Source organism: Grammomys surdaster, unplaced genomic scaffold (genome assembly GCF_004785775.1).
Source record: "Grammomys surdaster isolate TR1022 unplaced genomic scaffold, NIH_TR_1.0 190, whole genome shotgun sequence".
Lineage (NCBI taxonomy): Eukaryota > Metazoa > Chordata > Mammalia > Rodentia > Muridae > Grammomys > Grammomys surdaster.
The window spans coordinates 475,024-493,057 of record NW_021604635.1 but is presented as its reverse complement, the minus strand read 5'-3'; the positions used below and the strand labels follow the sequence as shown (position 1 = coordinate 493,057).

At 43.5% G+C, this 18,034-nt stretch overlaps 2 pseudogenes; one reads left to right on the top strand and one right to left on the bottom strand.

Annotated features, from left to right (window-relative positions):
* The first annotated feature begins 3,897 nt into the window (after nt 1-3,897).
* LOC114622657 lies at nt 3,898-4,511 on the top strand (annotated as a pseudogene).
* A 122-nt stretch (nt 4,512-4,633) lies between these two features.
* Nucleotides 4,634-4,976, bottom strand: LOC114622658 (annotated as a pseudogene).
* Between the last annotated feature and the right edge of the window lie 13,058 nt (nt 4,977-18,034).

The window sequence follows — 18,034 nt, the reverse complement described above, 5'->3', positions numbered from 1 at the left end:
CACAGCACTGAGTGGTTGGAATGAGGACTTCCCCCACCATCCCCCAGGGCTCAGATATTTGGATTTGGTCTCCAGATGTTGGTGCTGTTTGGAAAAGTTTGGGAGGTGTGGTCTTGCTGAAGGAAATGTGTCACTTGGGGTGGGTTTTGAGATTTCAGAAGTCATTTGTCTTCCCACCATGATAGGCTCTTACTCTTCTGGAACCATAATCCCAGAGAAATTCTTTCTTCTGTAAGTTGCTTTGGTCATGGTGATTTATCACAGCAACAGGAGGGTGGCTAACCCTAGTATGGCATAAATTGATCATGGAATTACTCAGGAGATAGAGGCAGGAGGATCAGAAATTCAAATCATTCTGGGCTAGTAGCTAGTGAGTTTGAAGGTAGCTTTGTACCCATATGACTGTCTAAAAAAGGCAATTATTTTTAATATTTGTAATTGCTGGGATCTGCTGCTGTCCCTTAGTTTTCCCAATAACACTGGATTTTGTTTGTTTTGTGCTTGAGACAGGGTCTCACTGTGTAGTCCTGGCTAACCTGGAGCTCACTACATAGATCAGGCTGGCCTCTAACCCAGTGAGATCTGTCTGTCTCTGGCTCCCTAGAATCATGGGTGTGAGCCATCCTGCTTGGCTGCTTCCTGATATTTGAATTCAAAGTCTATACTGGCTTTATTCTATGGGAGGAGATGTCTTGGTTCTTCTGCAATTTCAGTTTCTGTCTTGTAATTATTTCTATCTGATATCACAGAGAGTTGATATGTGTTTTCTTATTTAAACTATAACTGAGTTTAATACAGCTATGGAAATGTTATCCTGCTGTAGCAAATGCAGTGGTCCTGAGTATACACTCCCCTCTCCTTTGTAGAGAGCAGTAATGGCATATACTACTTTAGTAGTGTGTGTGTGTGTGTGTGCTCGCGTGTGCATGCACGCACACACGTGTGTTTAAACAAGGTACATGGGAGATGAAATATTTAAAACTGTAGGGGAGCCAGGTATGGTAGCACACATCTTTAACCCTAGCATTTGGGAGGCAGAGGCAGGTGGATTTCTGAGTTTGAGGACAGCTTGGTCTATAAAGTGAGTTCCAGGACAGCCAGGTCTATACAGAGTAACCTTGTCTCCAAAAACCAACCAACCAACCAAACAAACAAACAACCAAACAACCAAACAACCAAACAAACAAACAAACAACCAGCCAACAACAATGACCCCCCCCCCAAATTCCAACCCTGTAAGGACCTCTAAAAACCTGTTTTCTGCCTCTAATTGGTAAGAATTCTGGGTGTGATACTAGTTTTGAAAATACTTCTTTAGGTGGTATGGGCCCTGCCCTTTATCTTCTTGATTTCAAAGAGATCAGTTATCACACAGGTTTTAAATTCCTCGTGAATTGCTTGATTGTTTCTTTTAAAAAATATTTATTTTTATTTATGTGTGTGTCTTACCTTTCTACTGCTGGGATAAGTCACAATGATCAAGACAACGTACAGAAGAAAGAGTTTATTTGAGGGCTTGCAGTTTCAGAGGGTTAGAGTCTATGGTCATTATCTCTGGCAGCATGACAGCAGGCAGGCGCTGGGCTGCAGCAGTCCTGAGAGCTTGCATCTAGATTCACAAGCACATGCGGAGAGGACACACTAGGAATGCCTGGAGTCCTTTGAAATCTCAAAGCCAATCCCCAGTGATACACTTCCTCCAGAAGGCCACATTCTACCTAATTCTCAAATAGTTTCATCTACTGGAAAGTATTCAAGCATGTGAAGTTATACGGGGCCGTTTTCATTCAAGTCACCACAGTACATGTGATGTACGTGTGTGTTGGGTGTGGGGAGTGCCCTTGTGTGCCTGTGGGGGTCAAAGGGTGACTTTGTGGAGTCTGATCTTTTTATCCACCTTTAAGTGGGTTCTGGGGAGTTAACTCAGGTCACCAAGTGTTGTGCTTTCTTTGATGAGACCGCCATCTTGCCTTTTCTTTTTCGATTTTTTCTTTTAGAAGCTTATAGGATTAACTCTTTATCTTTGGAATGATATAAGACATATTCAAATATTTTGAACAGGTTAAACATTGAAGTAAATTTTTTCCTCTTAATCCTGTTCTCTAAACAGTTTCCTTCTCAGGGACAGAGGGTGTTAGCTATTTTTGTCTTTGAGAGGCATTCTGTGTGTAAAGGGCACACACACACACACACACACACTTTTATACAAATTATAACATACAGTGTCAGATGGTACTTTTCAAAGATAGCTATATCTTCAAAAGCTATATCAAAGACCATATATTTCATCCCATTTATTGTAACTATTTTATTAATAATTTTCCCAATGATCAATGAGGCTTGTGTTCCTTCATCTTGTATAGAGGGACTGCCTCAGTCAATAGAAAGTAGTCATAGTGATGCTTTGCCAGTTTCCTGTTTCTTGGGACACTTAATCTTACAACCCAGCTGTCATGCCGAGTGAACGCCCTGGACACACCCACAGAAGACATAAGAGACAAGTTGATCAACAGCTTCCCCTAAGGTCCTGGCAGGTATCCAGAAGTAACTGTCAGATGTGTGAAGACCTCAGATAGTGTTCACCTCCTGACGTCAAGTCAGCTCCAAGTCTTTTCAGCTGAAGTCTCAAATATAATGGAACAAATGGCACACTGTGCCTTTTCAGAAAATCCTGCCCTGCAGAATTAGAGAGCACAATAAAATGTTGTCTGTCACATTTAGGGGACAGTCTGGTGCACAGAAGTAGGTAACCAAAATGTATGCTACACATTCTTGGCTTTGCTTTGTTTCTCAAGCTAATATATATATTAACCTGCCTTAACCTGCCCTGCCCTGTCTTCTACTCCCTTCTCCTCCCCTGCCCTTCCCTCTCCTGCTCTGCCCTCCCCTGCCCTGCCCTCCCTTGACCCCTGCCCTTCCCTGCCATCCTCTGTCCCCCTCTGTCCTCCCCTGCCCTGCCCTTCCATCCCTTTCTTCTTCTTTGTTCCCTTCTTCTCTCCTTTTGTGATAAGATCGTGCTGTAGAGTCGTGGCTGGCCTTCAGCCTGCAATCCTCCTGCCTCAGAACCCAAGTGCTGGAGTTGCCAGTGTGTGCCACACATGCCTGGCTGCCCTTTTTTTGATCTTGTAGAACGCAGCAGAATTTCTACTAGTTATACTGCAGACTTCTTGGAATTTTCTCCAATTTTCTTATTATTTAAAATGTATTTTCCATTATTGTTAGAAAATTTATTAAGTCATATCTTTTAATTTTTTTTTTTTTTTTTTGGTTTTTCGAGACAGGGTTTCTCTGTGTAGCCTTGGCTGTCCTGGAACTCACTCTGTAGACCAGGCTGGCCTCGAAATCTGAAATCCTCCTGCCTTTGCCTCCCAAGTGCTGCGATTAAAGGTGTGCGCCACCACCGCTCGGCTTAATTTCTTTATTAATATAAATTCATGTTTAAAATTTTATTAATATATGTCCATGCATGATTATGTGGGGGTATGGTCAGAGGACATCTCTGCCGAGTCGATTCTCACTCTCCACTTTTATAGAGATTGAGCTCAGGTCGCCGGGGTTTTGAGGCAAGCACCTCTACTTACTGAGCCAAATTACCAGCCCAAATGAATGTCTTTTCTTTTTTAATTTTGAATAATTTATTATTCTAACAAAAGTATAAAGTATGGAAAATTAGTGTTTCTGAATCATTTCAGAAACCAGAGACATTTCCACTAGCAGACTTGAGTTTTTAGCACCTTTGAGAAGACAGTTAAGGCAAGTGGTACTGCCCACCTCGGAAGACAGGTGGCTGCCGATCTGCCTGTCACAGTGTGGCTCCTGTGACTGGGGAGTCATTTGGTTTATTTCTCTACATTTTGAGAGTGCCACAGAGGCAGTGCATCCTGGGTTGGCGTAGATATGGCGTCTCGTGTCTTTTGCGCCTGTGTCCGCCGCCTGCCCGCGGCCTTCGCGCCGCTACCCCGGCTTCCCACGTTGGCCTTGGCCCCGCCGCTCAGCACCACCCTCTGCCCTGAGGGAATCCGGAGGAGACAAGGGACTCTGCAGCCCGCCTTGGAGCTCGCGCAGGTGCCTGGAACAGTCACAGATTTGTGCCGTCAGTACAGTGATGCACCCCCACTGACGTTAGAGGGAATCAAGGACCGAGTTCTGTATGTCTTGAAACTCTATGATAAGATTGACCCAGAAAAGCTCTCGGTAAATTCTCATTTTATGAAGGACCTGGGCTTAGACAGTTTGGACCAAGTGGAAATTATTATGGCCATGGAAGACGAATTTGGGTTTGAAATTCCTGATATAGATGCAGAGAAGTTAATGTGTCCAAAAGAAATTGTAGATTACATTGCAGATAAGAAGGATGTGTATGAATAAAGTATCAGAGCCTTCTTCCTCACTGTGAGGACTCCGGAAGACACACGATGGCATCGTGGCCGACTGACAGCAGTTCTGTTGGACTTGTATTTAAATTGTCTGAGTGTTTTACCCTTTAAAAATAAATCTAGTACAAAGCTAAAGAGAGAGAGAGAGAGAGAGAGAGAGAGAGAGAGAGAGAGAGAGAGAACAACTTAAAGAGGAGGAAGGTGTTCACCCAACGTAGTTAGTGGTTAAGCTGGACCGGGAGGTTGCAGGCTGGAGGTCAGATGGACAGTCCGAAGGTGCTGATGCTGCAGTACACGGCCTTGTTCTGTCAGACTGTGCAGCTCCTGTCCGTGGAGCTGTCCCAGAAGCAGGAACGTGCGGTGTGTAACCCAGCACCATTCTTCTGCATGATGACACAGGTCACAGTGTATTTAAATGGCTTCCTCAGTTTTCTGAGTTGGCTCCAAGTCTGCTCTACAACACTAGTGGTCCACTGGTTGACTTTGCTGTGCTGGTAGCTGTGCGTTGCCACCGATGGTGCTTTCTATAGCCTCCTTCACATTGTTTCTCACTTCATCAACAACAAATGCAGTCTCCTCGGAGGCCTGGAAGTCTTCCATCTTCCATGAATGTCTTTTCAATGTAAAAACTAAATTTAAAACTTCTAGGCAAATGTTTTTGTTTCTAATTTCCCCCTTTTTCAAGGTATTGGTTATTTATCTGAGATAATGTTTAAAATATTTTTTCTTCCTCCTCCTCTTCCTCCTCTTCTCTTCTTTCTCTTCTTCCTCCTTCTCTTCCTCTTCTTTCTTTTCCTTCTCCTCCTTCTTCATCTTTTTCTTTGAAATTATAGTTTCCATAGTAGCACACTCTCCAATCTTCTGTCCCTCACCTTAGAGTAGGACTACATTTGAATACATTTATGGCTAATCAAAGACACCGAAAATCAAATCACACATTTCTCTTCACAGTAAACTAATTGTAAAGTCCAGAGACTGTAAGCCAAACAATGAAAGTTGTGGGTGTGTCCGGTTGTCTATGCTCCGATTGCCAGAGGAGGAAAAGGGTGAGATGTTCATGAACACTCCAGCTTCATCAAATCCACTATGTCTTCACTAGGAGCAACTGTGCACAGTCAAGAGCACTTCTCTGTCTGTCTGTCTGTCTGTCTGTCTGTCTGTCTGTCTCTGCTCTTTCTCTCTCTCTCCCTCTCTCCTTCTCCCCCTACCCCCATGCTGTGCTTCTGTGTGTGTGTGTGTGTGCATGTGTGTGTGTACACATGTGCCACAGTGCACGTGGAGGCCAGAGGATGATTCTAGCTTGCTAGAGTTAGTCTCTCCTCCCACCATGTGGAGTCTAAACCTCAACGTCAGGTCAGGCTTGGTGGTGAGTGTTGTGACACACTGAGGTATCTTGCTAGCCCCAAAGACAGAACCTTTATATTAACCCAGTAGAGATGAAGTCTTTCACTTTTCAATATAGAAACAGCTATTTCCTAGCCTGGTGGGGCAGGAAGGAGACTATTCTAAAATCTGGATATATGGTCCCCTGGCTTTTTTTTTCTCTAGCCTACACACTCCTGCCTCCCCTTTGTCCCCAGAAATCCTTTCCCTCTGGGGCAGAAGGAATCATCCTCGCTTACCCTGTAGTCTCACAGGCAGCCTGTACATTTTCTTCCTTTAAAGCCTTGGTCCTTGAAATTTAGAAGCCAAGAGCCAAGATGTAGCAATAGAGTTCTTTTTTAGCATCCCTAAGATAGCGTTGTGATATCCCACCAGACAGCTACTTCTGGTGAGTGTTGGAAAGATCCAGATGCAGAGTGAAACAGAGACGTCTGGGATTTAGACGGGACTAAGATTAGCTGAGAGACATGGCAAGTTTCTTTCATTTGATGTGCTTCTTGAAGCTTCCTTGTAGTCATGGAATGAAAGCATTGAATATAGGCTATAGGTTATAGATTTGTCATTAACTGGCACAGAAAGAATAGTTATAAGTTAAAAAATGATCATGAAAGAGGCAGTGAACTGTTGCTGTGTGTCAATACCCCACTCCTGAGATCACTCTTCCATCTTAGGGAGAAGTTTATTAAGACACAGGGAGCTTAAGGAGAGGTGATATAACAAGGTGCTCTAATGGAAGGTGAAATATTCCACCCTTCAGGGAAGCTAGTTAATCTCAAGAAATATACAACACAATAGTTTCAGGAAGTCTCTGCAACTGACCAGATTTACTAGGCCTCTGCCTTCCCAAGCTTATAGAATCACTCTCAGAGAAGCCAAGTTTCCTGGAAGAGGCAGAGACCAGGCAAGCTGCCTGGAAGAGACGTTGTTCAACCCAGACAGGTGCCTGCAAGTTGTACAGTGAGCGTCTGGTTTCCAGCTTTTTTGGGCTGTCACCCATATTCAACTATGTAGTGTAGTGAGTGGCCAGCATTGGGCAACCATATCTCAAAGAAACACACAACAACAAAACTCCATCTTGGTAATCTCCATGAGATCCAGGAAGGAAAAGACCTTGGCCTGACTTCTTCCCTTCATGTGTTTCTGGTGGTCCCCACTGGCTGGATTAATCTGGACCCTCAGGGCTTCTGTTGTGCTTGTCAGCTTTTCGTTGCACAGAAACGATAAAGAGTACAATGGAGCTGTCTTGTAGGGAAGACATATTGAAAATTTGGAAAACGTTATAAAGTTCACCAGTCCCTCTCTTTTGATAAGCTTCGGTGGAACAGAAAGGGACATACTGTCCTGTCTCTGCCACCCGTGTTTGACACAGAGAGACCCACCGTAGTGTGATGAGAAATAACTATGCGAGTTAGCAGCACATAAGGAACGATGATGTTGAGAAACAGTGGTCTGGAGGGAAAGACAGTCTTATTCCCTTTAAATAGTTCCCTCAGATGGATTTGACACTGGAGATGAGTCACAGCGTGGAGTGGGGAGACCTGGAGAGCAACTTGAAGGCAGTTTCGAAGCTCGGGATATCAGATAAGCTATGAATCAGTGCTTACAAGCAGACTCAGATAACCTTTGGAGCGAATGAGCTATTTTCTTAGAGTCTATGGGGGAAATCTCACACCATAAGGACACACTGACAGGGAGTCCCTGGGGATTGTGTCTAGTGATCTGATGTTTCTTCTGCTCTCTCTGCTCATAGACAAGACTGTCCAGACAGCTTAAAAAAACCTATATGTTCCCATAGCAACAATAGCTATTTTCATAGCCATACAGACAAAAGCCAACTGTATTGCCAGTGAGGCCATCTAAAGTGTTGGAAAATAGTTTTCAGCATTTTGTAGGATTCTCTGTCCCAGTCCTGAGCATTGCGTGTTCTCGCCATTTAAAAAATGAAAAGAAGCCAAGAGCAGACATGTAAAAATGAACATGTTTTATATTTAAATCTTTGACTATGTTTCTTTTTGGTAGTGAAATACAAAACATTTCAAACATAATCAGAACAGAAAGGAGATTGTTCAATTTCAGGGTGGCAGTGAGTCATGAATAGAATTTATTGCATTTGTGTTCTGCGTTGCACTTCCATGCTGGCCGGGAAACACGTGACAGGTTGAGAGAGTTGTTAACTTCCAGCTTTTATTAAAACAACACGGGAAGGCGACAGACTTTAGACAAGACAAACTAATCGGAACAAGCTGTGATGTTACTTTAGGTAGTAAATCCAGGGTGCCTGAAGCTCAGAGACAAAAAGCAAGAACAGGATGAATGTTCTCATTGAAGTTCCAACTTCAAACACCACGAGGGTCTCAAGAGGTTATCCAGTCTATTCCCAGCCGTTGGCAGGATTACAGTGAAACCAGCGCAGGCAGATGGCAATCCGTCCTATGCCTGAAATCGCTCATTCAAGAAATCTGATACAACTCTTTCAACAGTGCCCTCAACAGCCTCACTTTTCTTTAAGTTCTCAGGGGATTCACTTATGCTGTCTCAAAGAGCACGGGCCAACATGCCTATGTTCCTGTATGCCTAGCACACCTAGGCTCTCCGTGCCTACCATGGAGGAGGCAGAATTATCTTTTTTTGTTTGTTTTTGGTTTTTGGTTTTTTTTTTTGTTTGTTTGTTTTTCGAGACAGGGTTTCTTTGTGTAGCCCTGGCTGTCCTGGAACTCACTCTGTAGACCAGGCTGGCCTCGAACTCAGAAATCCTCCTGCCTCTGCCTCCCAAGTGCTGAAATTAAAGGCGTGTGCCACCACTGCCCGGCCAGAATTATCTTTTAATACCAGTGACAATGTGTAAAAAATACCACACTGTACACCAATCCCTCTCCTGTCTCCATCTAACCTTAAAGGTCTTGTTTTCTCGAGGAGGTGCTTGCACCTGAAGTGTGTGTGTGTGTGTGTGTGTAATGCTCCCAGGAATTGGAAAAGCAGTTATGCCTCAGCCAGTGGGCTGCTGTCAGCACCACGGAGAGTGGCTCATGCGGCCAGTGTAAGTGTTTGTTGTGGATGCAGACAACTTGCCAAGAGGTGTTGATGACCACAGTATCTTGGAAGGTCTTCCTTAACGTCTTCATCTTCCCCGTCTTCTCCACTGAGGTTCCCTCCTCTCAGATGACTCTAGTTTGAGTCAAGTGAACATAAAGCTAGCTAGCGCCATGGATCCTTTTGTCAACTTGATATACAAACACGTCGCCGTGGATCTACAACCTTCCCTTTCTTGTTTATTCCCAAGATTGCACATTAATAAGAACATCACAACATAAAACATTTTATAAATTTAAAAAGTCCCCCAGCTTACAAATCCAAACACTCTACAAACACTTTAGTCTTCTCTTTTAAAATAATATCTACTGTCTTTTAAAATCCAAAGTCTCTGTAAAACTCCAAAATCTCTTTGTAAAATGTTTAGTCTCTCAAGTATGGGTGCCTATAAAATTAATACTTTCTTCTGCCAAGAGGGAAGAACCAGGGCATAGTCACAATCTGAACAAAGCAAAACGTACACTCCAACAACATAAGTAACTCAGTGTCAACTATCCAATCCATTCGTGATCTGGGCTTGTCCAAGGGGTCTGAGTCACTTTTCTGATTCTACCTTCTGCAACACACACAGCTGGTCATCTAGGCTCATGGAGATTCCACTCTACTGCAGTTGCTCTTCTTGGTGGTCATCCCATGGTACTGACATTTACAAACTGCCAGGGTCTCCTACTGCAACCAGGATGAGCTCTCATCAGTAGCTTCTGGGTCCTCTTTCATGGTGCCAAGTGTCAGCATCTCTTCACAATCCCTTTAATCCTGGGTCTTCAACTGCTATTGAGGCTGTACCATCTCCGGTGGCTTCATCTATTGTCAAACCTCAGTTGATTTTTATGCCAACAAAACCAGAACCAGTACTCATACCCAGAACCTGAGTGGTTCTTACACATTAAGTTTGGCAGCCAGCACGAGACACAACCTTGACCACCTCTGAACACATCCTGCAGGTGCTGACTCTGAGGAAACACTTTCCAGAAGATTCCACCTCAGTGATTTTGGACTCTTTTTAATCACTGCTAATTTTGTAGCCACAGCTGAACAGCATCAATTGTTCCAGTCATGCAAAAGTTTCGATTCAGTGGTTCTGGTGTCTTATTAATCATGTCTGATTCTTTAGCCCCAACTGACAAGAACCACGGACTCTTAATTCAAAATATCAAAAGGTCCTGACAGAGTCTTTACACTTTCCTCTGAGACATGACAAGCCCCACCTCAATCATCTGCACTGCTATCAATATTCTTATCTTCCAAGCTCCGACAGAACATCCCACTCAGTTCTCAACACTCAACAGTCTTTCTCGTGTAAAGTTCCAAAGTCCTTCCACAATCCTCCCCCAAAACAACATGGTCATCAATACTCCACTCTCCTGGTACCAATTTCTGTCTTAGGTAGGGTTTCTATTGCTGTTATGAAACACCATAACCAAAAATCAAGTTGGAGAGGAAGAAGTTTATTTGGCTTACACTTCCACATCACTGTGCATCATCAAAAGAAGTCAGGACAGGAACCCAAACTGGGCAGGAACCTGGAGGCAGGAGCTGATGCAGATCCCATGGAGGTGTGCTGCTTACTGGCTTGCTCAGCTTACATTCTTATAGAACCCAGGACCGCCAGCCCAGGGATTCCCCACCTATAATGGGGCCGGACCCTCTCCCATCACTCACTAATTGAGAAAATGCCTGTGGGTGTGCCTGCAGCCTGGTCTTATGGAAGCACTTTCAGAATTGATGCCTCCTCTCAGATGACTCTAGCCTGTGTCACGTTGACATAAACTAGCCAGTACACTCTTCTAGCCTCAATTTTTGGGTATGTGGAGCTAATTGCTTCAGCTTTCCAGTGCAGGTAGAAGAGCCCGAATCTCAGTAATTCTGGCACGGGTTGACAGGAAGTAATCCCATGCAGGCGGGTGCAGCAAGTAATCCTGCGCGGCGGGCACAGGAAGTAATCCCATGCAGGCGGGCACAGGAAGTAATCCAGCGCAGGCTGTATGCAGTTACTCCATCACTTGGCTCTCGGGTTCAAGGAATACGCACACACAAACGGAGTCAACGAGGACACCGACTCCTTCCTCTTTCTCCGGGAGATGCTTCAGCTACACTTCATAAATGATTGGTAGCTTCCGTAGTATACAGGCCCATCTATCTGTGTACCTCTTGATTTTCCAGTTAAAAGATACTCATTCTAAGTTTAGATCCTTTCAAAAAAATCTTGTCTCCGTTACCTGAAAGTTCTATCTTACAGTTAGAATGGAAATCTGCTATACCTGAAAACTTTTAAAATACATTAAATATGTATATAGTTTTGACTCATGTGTAAACACGATCAGAAGCAACTTAAAAATTCATAAATATAAAACCATTTAAACAAATTATAAAGAGTTGGAGAGGGCAGAGACTAGTTGGTCACGGTGCTTGTTGAGCATATCCAGGACCCTGAGTTCGATTCCTAGCACTAAAAATAGTAGTGATAATGATCATAAGACTAACCATGCTAACAGATCAAAGTTTATTCATAAAATACCTATGAAACCATAAGAAAGAGGAAGCTTACTAGATACCATTGGAGAGATTTTTGGATACGCCATTGAGAAAAATGTTGAGTTCAAAATAATGCATATATCAATATATTTACATAAAGAGAAGAGAAGCCACGTATAGCTAGCTACATATGCATATGACATCTCCAACAGGATGTACAGAGAACGGGAGAAACACTGGGCAGGTGAGGTGTGTGAGGAATGAGGAGCTGTGCTTATGTGAGTATTTTTTAATAATGTGAAGGTCTGACCTATAGAAGAACCGAATAATTCAGAGTGGGGCGTGGCCTCCTGCACAGCACATGTGAGATCCCCGGTTTTGTCTCTACCTATGACTCCCCTTCTGCGCAGTGCTGCCCACCTGATCGACTTGGGAACTGAATAGAGCTCTGTATGTAAAGCTACTTTGAGAACTGTGACTGATCTTTCCACACAGTATTCATGTCTAGCATTTTAGCTATGTATGAGTGTCCTTGGGTTTTCCATGTACCTCATGAATTTGTAGTTGAGGACTGAACATTATAATGAACAAAGAATTGAAACAAAGTAAATTAAACATCTGTCAAGTGTTTTTGAGTTTGTCGCTGTAAATATGACTCAACTCAAAGCATTCATCCTGCACTCCTTTCGTCTCTCTTTCTCCATGAGGTTCTCTGTAAGTGTTCCCTTAAATATTCAGTACCTCATAGCTGCCTTGCAAGAAGGAGAAGCCATCTCTGAGTGGCAGGGATGGGCCTAACGAGATTCATTAGTAACGTGGAGAAAAGTGCAGCGTCGGAAAAACTGAAGGGCAAGCAGCTGGAGCAGTAAAAAGCTGGTACAGCCCATGGAGACTGGCGGGGAAATTCCTTTGTTTACTATGCTGGGGGAGAAAAAATCCTTCGGATCCTGTTACAACACATTAAAAAAAAAAGAGATAAATGCCAGTGTAAAGGGGGTTCTTGTCAGTCCTGGGGGAAAGAAAGGTCTCAGTGTGGTAGAACTAGGATTCCATAGGACCGGATTAAAACAAAGAAGCCCTGCTTGCCACAGTCCAGGGATCCCCAGAGACCAGCCCACATCTCATTAGTACCTGCACAAGTGGGAGGCTCTGGGCTTCTGGCCAAGCTGGCAGGAAAATGATGAGAAATCTGAAGTATTCCTGAAGGAGAACTAGGGTGATTAATAGAGAGATGAGGCACAGTGCCCCAGCTCCTGCGGGGGACAGAAACCCACCATCTTGCTTCTGTTTGCTTTTCCCTAGTGATTTTTTTTCTTTGCACAGTTTATGCCGAGAGTAATCAGTCCATTTCTTCTTTTCCTATATCAGAATATGGTAATTTCTTTTTTCTATAAAAGGCCAGAAAGCTAAGTATTTTAGTGCTTGTGGGCCCAACTGTCTCTGTTGTAGTGTAAAACATGAGCACACATGAGCACAGCTGTGCTCCGTGAACCGTATTGACAAAACCAGCCCATGACTGTGAGCATGAGAATAAGAAATATTTTAAGTCTGCAAACCTCATACTTTCAAAGGCCCAAAGATTGCCAAAAAGGAACCACTGAGGACATTAGAGAAGAGAATAGGAAATTCATACGATCACCCCAAAGTGGGATCAAACCTAACTAAGGTTATATGTTTATTTGCTTATTCAGTCCCCCGTGCCGCGCGCGCGCGCGCGCGCGTGTGTGTGTGTGTGTGTGTGTGTGTGTGTGTGTAGGCCAGAGGACAATCTTGGCTGTTGTTCTTGATAAGGAGCCATTCTCCTAGATTTTTGAGACAGGGTCTGTCATTGGGGTTTGGGGCTTGCCAATTAGTTTACATTGGCTTCCCAGGGAGCCCCACAATCCACCCTTCTCTATGTCTTTAGCCCTGGGACCTCAAGTGTGGACTACTGCGGTTTTTTATGTGTGTGCTGGGGAACTGAGCTCAGACCTTCATGGTTGTGTGGTAAGTGCTTTACCCATGAATTCAAGTCATCGTCTCAACACCTAATTAAAATTCTTAAAAGACGATGTAACCAAAGTAAAAGATTTGCACAGAACCTACTCTAAGTAAATTTGTAAAACAAATGTCAAAAGAAAAGTTGTAAAATATTTACCATTCATATTATAGACAGTGAAATAACCTTGACATATTAGTAAAAGGTATAGCAATGTTATTTATGACCAGAGACCATAGGAAGAGTATACATAATTGCTAAATACTTTTTAAAAAACCCTGCAAAATGACTTTATTAGCGTATATCATTGATATCTTAGTTACTTTTCAATTGCTATGCCTCCCCCAACTCATCTATTTATTTGAAAGCTAGTCACCAGGGAGTGGCACTATTTGAAAGGATTAGGAGGTGTGGCCTTGTTGGAGGAGGTGTGTCATTGGGGGAGGGCTTTAAGGCTTTAGAAGCCTAAGCCAAGCCCAGATCTGGATGTAGAATTCTCAACTAAATGCTTTTTCGTAGAGTTGCTGTGGTCATGGTGTCTCTTCACAGCAGTAGAGCACTGACTCAGGCAGAGAGCAATTGTTTGTCAGTGAGAGGATGCAAGCACAGCTGGCTTGTTTCTCCAGTTCCACCCACGTTTCTGAAAATCACATAATTTATTTAATTGCTGATAATATTCCACTGTTGTATATACATAGTTTATCTACTTATTTGTTGGTGAGCCCTGGCTGGCTGTTGTGGGTTGTGTGGTGGGAAACAGGACAGTGCAGCCTTTCATGCACTGATCTCTGTTCCTTGGGGTATAGCCCAGGACTGGCATATTTACTTTGGCAGCTCCATCTTAGCTTCTGAGGCTCTTCCATACCCTGCTCCATAATGGGCAGGCTACTTCCCGTTCCCATTAAGAGCATAAGAGTCCTCTTTCTGCCGGGCAGTGGTGGCACACGCCTTTAATCCCAGCACTTGGGAGGCAGAGCCAGGCGGATCTCTGAGTTTGAGGCCAGCCTGGTCTACAGAGTGAGTTCCAGGTCAGCCACAGCTACACAGAGAAACCCTGTCTCAAAAAACCAAAAGAAAAAAATAGAAGAGTCCTCTTTCTCCTCTGTTTGCCGGCATCTGTTACCTAACCGAGGTGAGATGATATGTCCTTATGGTTTTAACTAGCATGTCCCTGACAGTGAGCATCTTCTCAAGTACTTGTTTATCATTTGTATGGTTTATATAAGTATTTATATTTGTTTACTCAAGTTATGCATATTTGTGTCTGTCTCTGTGTGTGGGAATGTGAGCTACAGGCAGCAGAGGAGGCCCAGCTCCTCAGATCCCCTGGAGCTTCAACTGCAGGCATTTCTGAACCATCTGACATGGATTCTGGGAATCAGACTGTGGTCTTCTGCAAGAGTGGTACATGCTCTTAACTTCTGAGTTCTCTCTCTATACCACTCATAATAGAAGAGATGTAAATTTGAATAATGCTCAAATATCACTTTTCTCATTTTGTATAGTCAAAACTTCAGATGTTTGACAAAACATTGAGTTGGCGAAGCACCTCTTTGTTTTGCTGGTGAGATATTTATTGGTGAAACGTGTATGGAGGTTAACTTTGAAAACCTATCAAAATCTAAATGTATATCTTTAAAAACATGTGTGTGTGTCCACAGATGTGCAAATGCATGCACAGGCACATGCTAAGCTGCACCTGTGGAGGTCATAGGACAGCCTTCCCGAGTTGATTGCTTCCTTCCACAAGTGTTCTGGAGATCAAACCTGGTTTATCAGGCTGAGTGACAAGCTCTTCTACCTGCTGAGCCATCTTGCTGGGTCTAAATGCATATCTTTGATTTGATGTAGACTCACTTTGTCAGTTTCATTCTAGAGCTAGAGCTGCGTAACTCAACTTGACGTCTGTGCAATTTAGTTATTGCTGTACTTTTCACAACAGCGTGTAATGGAAACGACGTGTGTGTATGTGTGCATGTGTGCATCCACTAACAGTAAGCTAAATCTCATAGCATATCTGTGCCATAGAATATTATATAGCTATGAAGAGAGAGTAAAACAATTGTGGGTGTGTCAGGGTATACCTTTGAACCCAGTGCTCAGAAAGCAGTCGCCGGCCTGGTGAGTTCCAAGCCAGCCAAGACTACTTAGTAAGATCTGCTCAAAATCAAGACAGAACAAAAGAAAACCCAGGAGGGGTGAAAACAAAACCTGTCGTTGTTTTTCTATAGGATCATCTTTCCCATACATCATTAGGAAAAAGGTGCAGAATGTGGTTATGGGATAGCTCCAGGTGTATTAAAGCGAGGAGGCACTACACACATCTGTGTTTGTACAGAAAAACTTCTGGAAGGCTCACAACAAACTAGTACCGAGGCTCCCTGTGTGAACAGTAGAAGCAAGAACTGCATGAGTGTACCCTAGAGATAATTTCTATTGTTATTTTTTAGTCTTTAATGACTTGACACTATTATTAAAACCAACAAGAATCACATAAGCAGTCTTATCACATACAAACTTCATTCTTTTCTGGTTCATGGGAGCATTACATTATAGTATTTTGTGTTAGACTAATAGTAGGATTGGTAAAGTAGTAACTATTGAAAAGCTTTCCTATACTGTGTACTAGGTAGGAGAATCAACTTCCTGTCCAGTTCCTGATTAATCAGTACAGACACAGGAGGATTAGTCTGTGTGATGTACAGAATGACTGGGCTCCTCAGCAGACAGCTTGCTTCCTGTTGCTGGCCTTGTTTAGGTACGCATGTCCCTGCAACTTGGGTACACTGTAGAGATAACGGCATTATCATCTTTCCAAACAATTCAGAAATTCTATAGTTACACACACACACACACACACACACACGTATGTATAATATGTAACATGTATAATATATATGGTTATATGGTGAGGTATGGGTCTAAGAGATGGCTCAGTAGTTAAGAGCACTGATGTGAATTCAGTTTCCTGCACCCACGTGACAGCTCAGAACCATCTGTAACTCCAGTCCCAGAGGATCCAATGTCGAATTCTGGCCTCTGGCAGCACGTGGCGCATAGACATACATGAACGCACAGCATACATAGACATAAAATAAAAACAATGTATTTTATAAAATAAGATGAAGTAAATACCATGCAATTTATCATAATATGATATATTTTTTTAAAAAAAAGCAACTTGGTGATTTTTATGCCTTCAGAATTATTTTGTGGATTATGAAGTACTAACTAACTAACTGTGGTAGACGGAGAGCGGAGGGACTCTTGGGGATGGCAGGAAGGCTGAGGAGGGCCGAAGGCCAAGGCCACACATCAAGCTAAACAGTTCGCAGACTGGTGTGCAGCTCTTGCTGTTTTGCAGGTGGAGTAGGCTAGGGCACAGTACACCGCTTTCTAAAGCTCTGTGCACTGTGAAGACGGGAAGCATTATTTTAGGAAATGCCTAGAAGTTACTGACATTGATTTTGGAATCATCCCTGTTTGTTCGGCTGGTGAAACGCCTGGCAGCCAGTGCCTCCGAGCGCTCTGACCTGAAGTCTGCCTCAGCTGATGTCCACAGCTCGGCTGGATATAGCCACAGAAAGACTCAAGGTGCTTGTTAATTTTTTAAGAGAGTAACGCTGAACCATATAAATGCAGGGCTTTCTCAAGCGCGGTTGGAAAGCTGACAGAGGCTGTATTGTCAGCTAGTGGTCTGGTGAGGTCCCCCACCCTCAGCCACATTTCCTATTCCTACCTTGCCCCCTCTCCTCCCCTTCTTTTAAAATTACTCTTTTAGGCCTCCTGAGAAATGACTGAGTGCTTTGTGGGAGTTAGAGTCCCCCAAAATCTAGTGGAGTGCTCAAAAAATTTAAAGACACCCATAGTCACACATGTTTTATTCCCATTGTGTTTTTAGTGTCAGAGAAATAATGATATTCTCTGTCCCTTTGTGTGTCTCTTTGTGTGTGTGTGTGCGTGTGTGGTATGTGTGCGTGTGTGTGTGTGTGTGGTATGTGTGCGTGTGTGTGTGCGTGGTGTGCCTGTGTGTGCAGATATAGAGGTCACAGGTCTCCTGTTCTATCATCCTCCACCATATTTCCCTGAGACAGTGTCACTGAATCTGCAGCCAGGCAGGCAGGCAGCGAGCTCTAGAGACCCTCTTGTCTCTGGTTCCCAACAGCCAGCGCTGGGGTCACAGACATGCTATGGCCATGCCGGCTTTTTACATGGGTGCTAGGACCCAGTTTCAGCTTTGCTTAGCTTTGCTTGCTCTGTAAATGGTCTCACCCACTAAGCCATCTCTGCGCCATGCTGATGGCCTCTCAGTGTGATGTCAGAGATACTGACAGGTGTAAAAAGACACCAGGTACATTTTATGTGCGACAGTGAGTGGAAAAGAAGGTTCCAAGGTTTATGAAATTGCTAAGGTTTCATTTTATGTGTTAACTGGCTGGGTCACGTTGCCCAGATACCTGGTCAAGCATTATCCTGGGTACTTTTTCGAAGGTTTTGTTTTTCCTTTACGATATTCGTATTTAAACAAGCTGATTTTGAGTAAATCACATGAATTCCACTATGTGGCACATATCATCCAATCCTCTGAAAACCTTAACTGTACAATGCCTAACCCTCCCAGGATAAAAGAATCCAGATAGCCCAGGCTTGAGCTGATGCTCTTCTCCAGGCTTCCGATTCACAAGGCCAACTTACACCTGTTGTGTTTATAAAAAGATAAACAGAGAGGGGA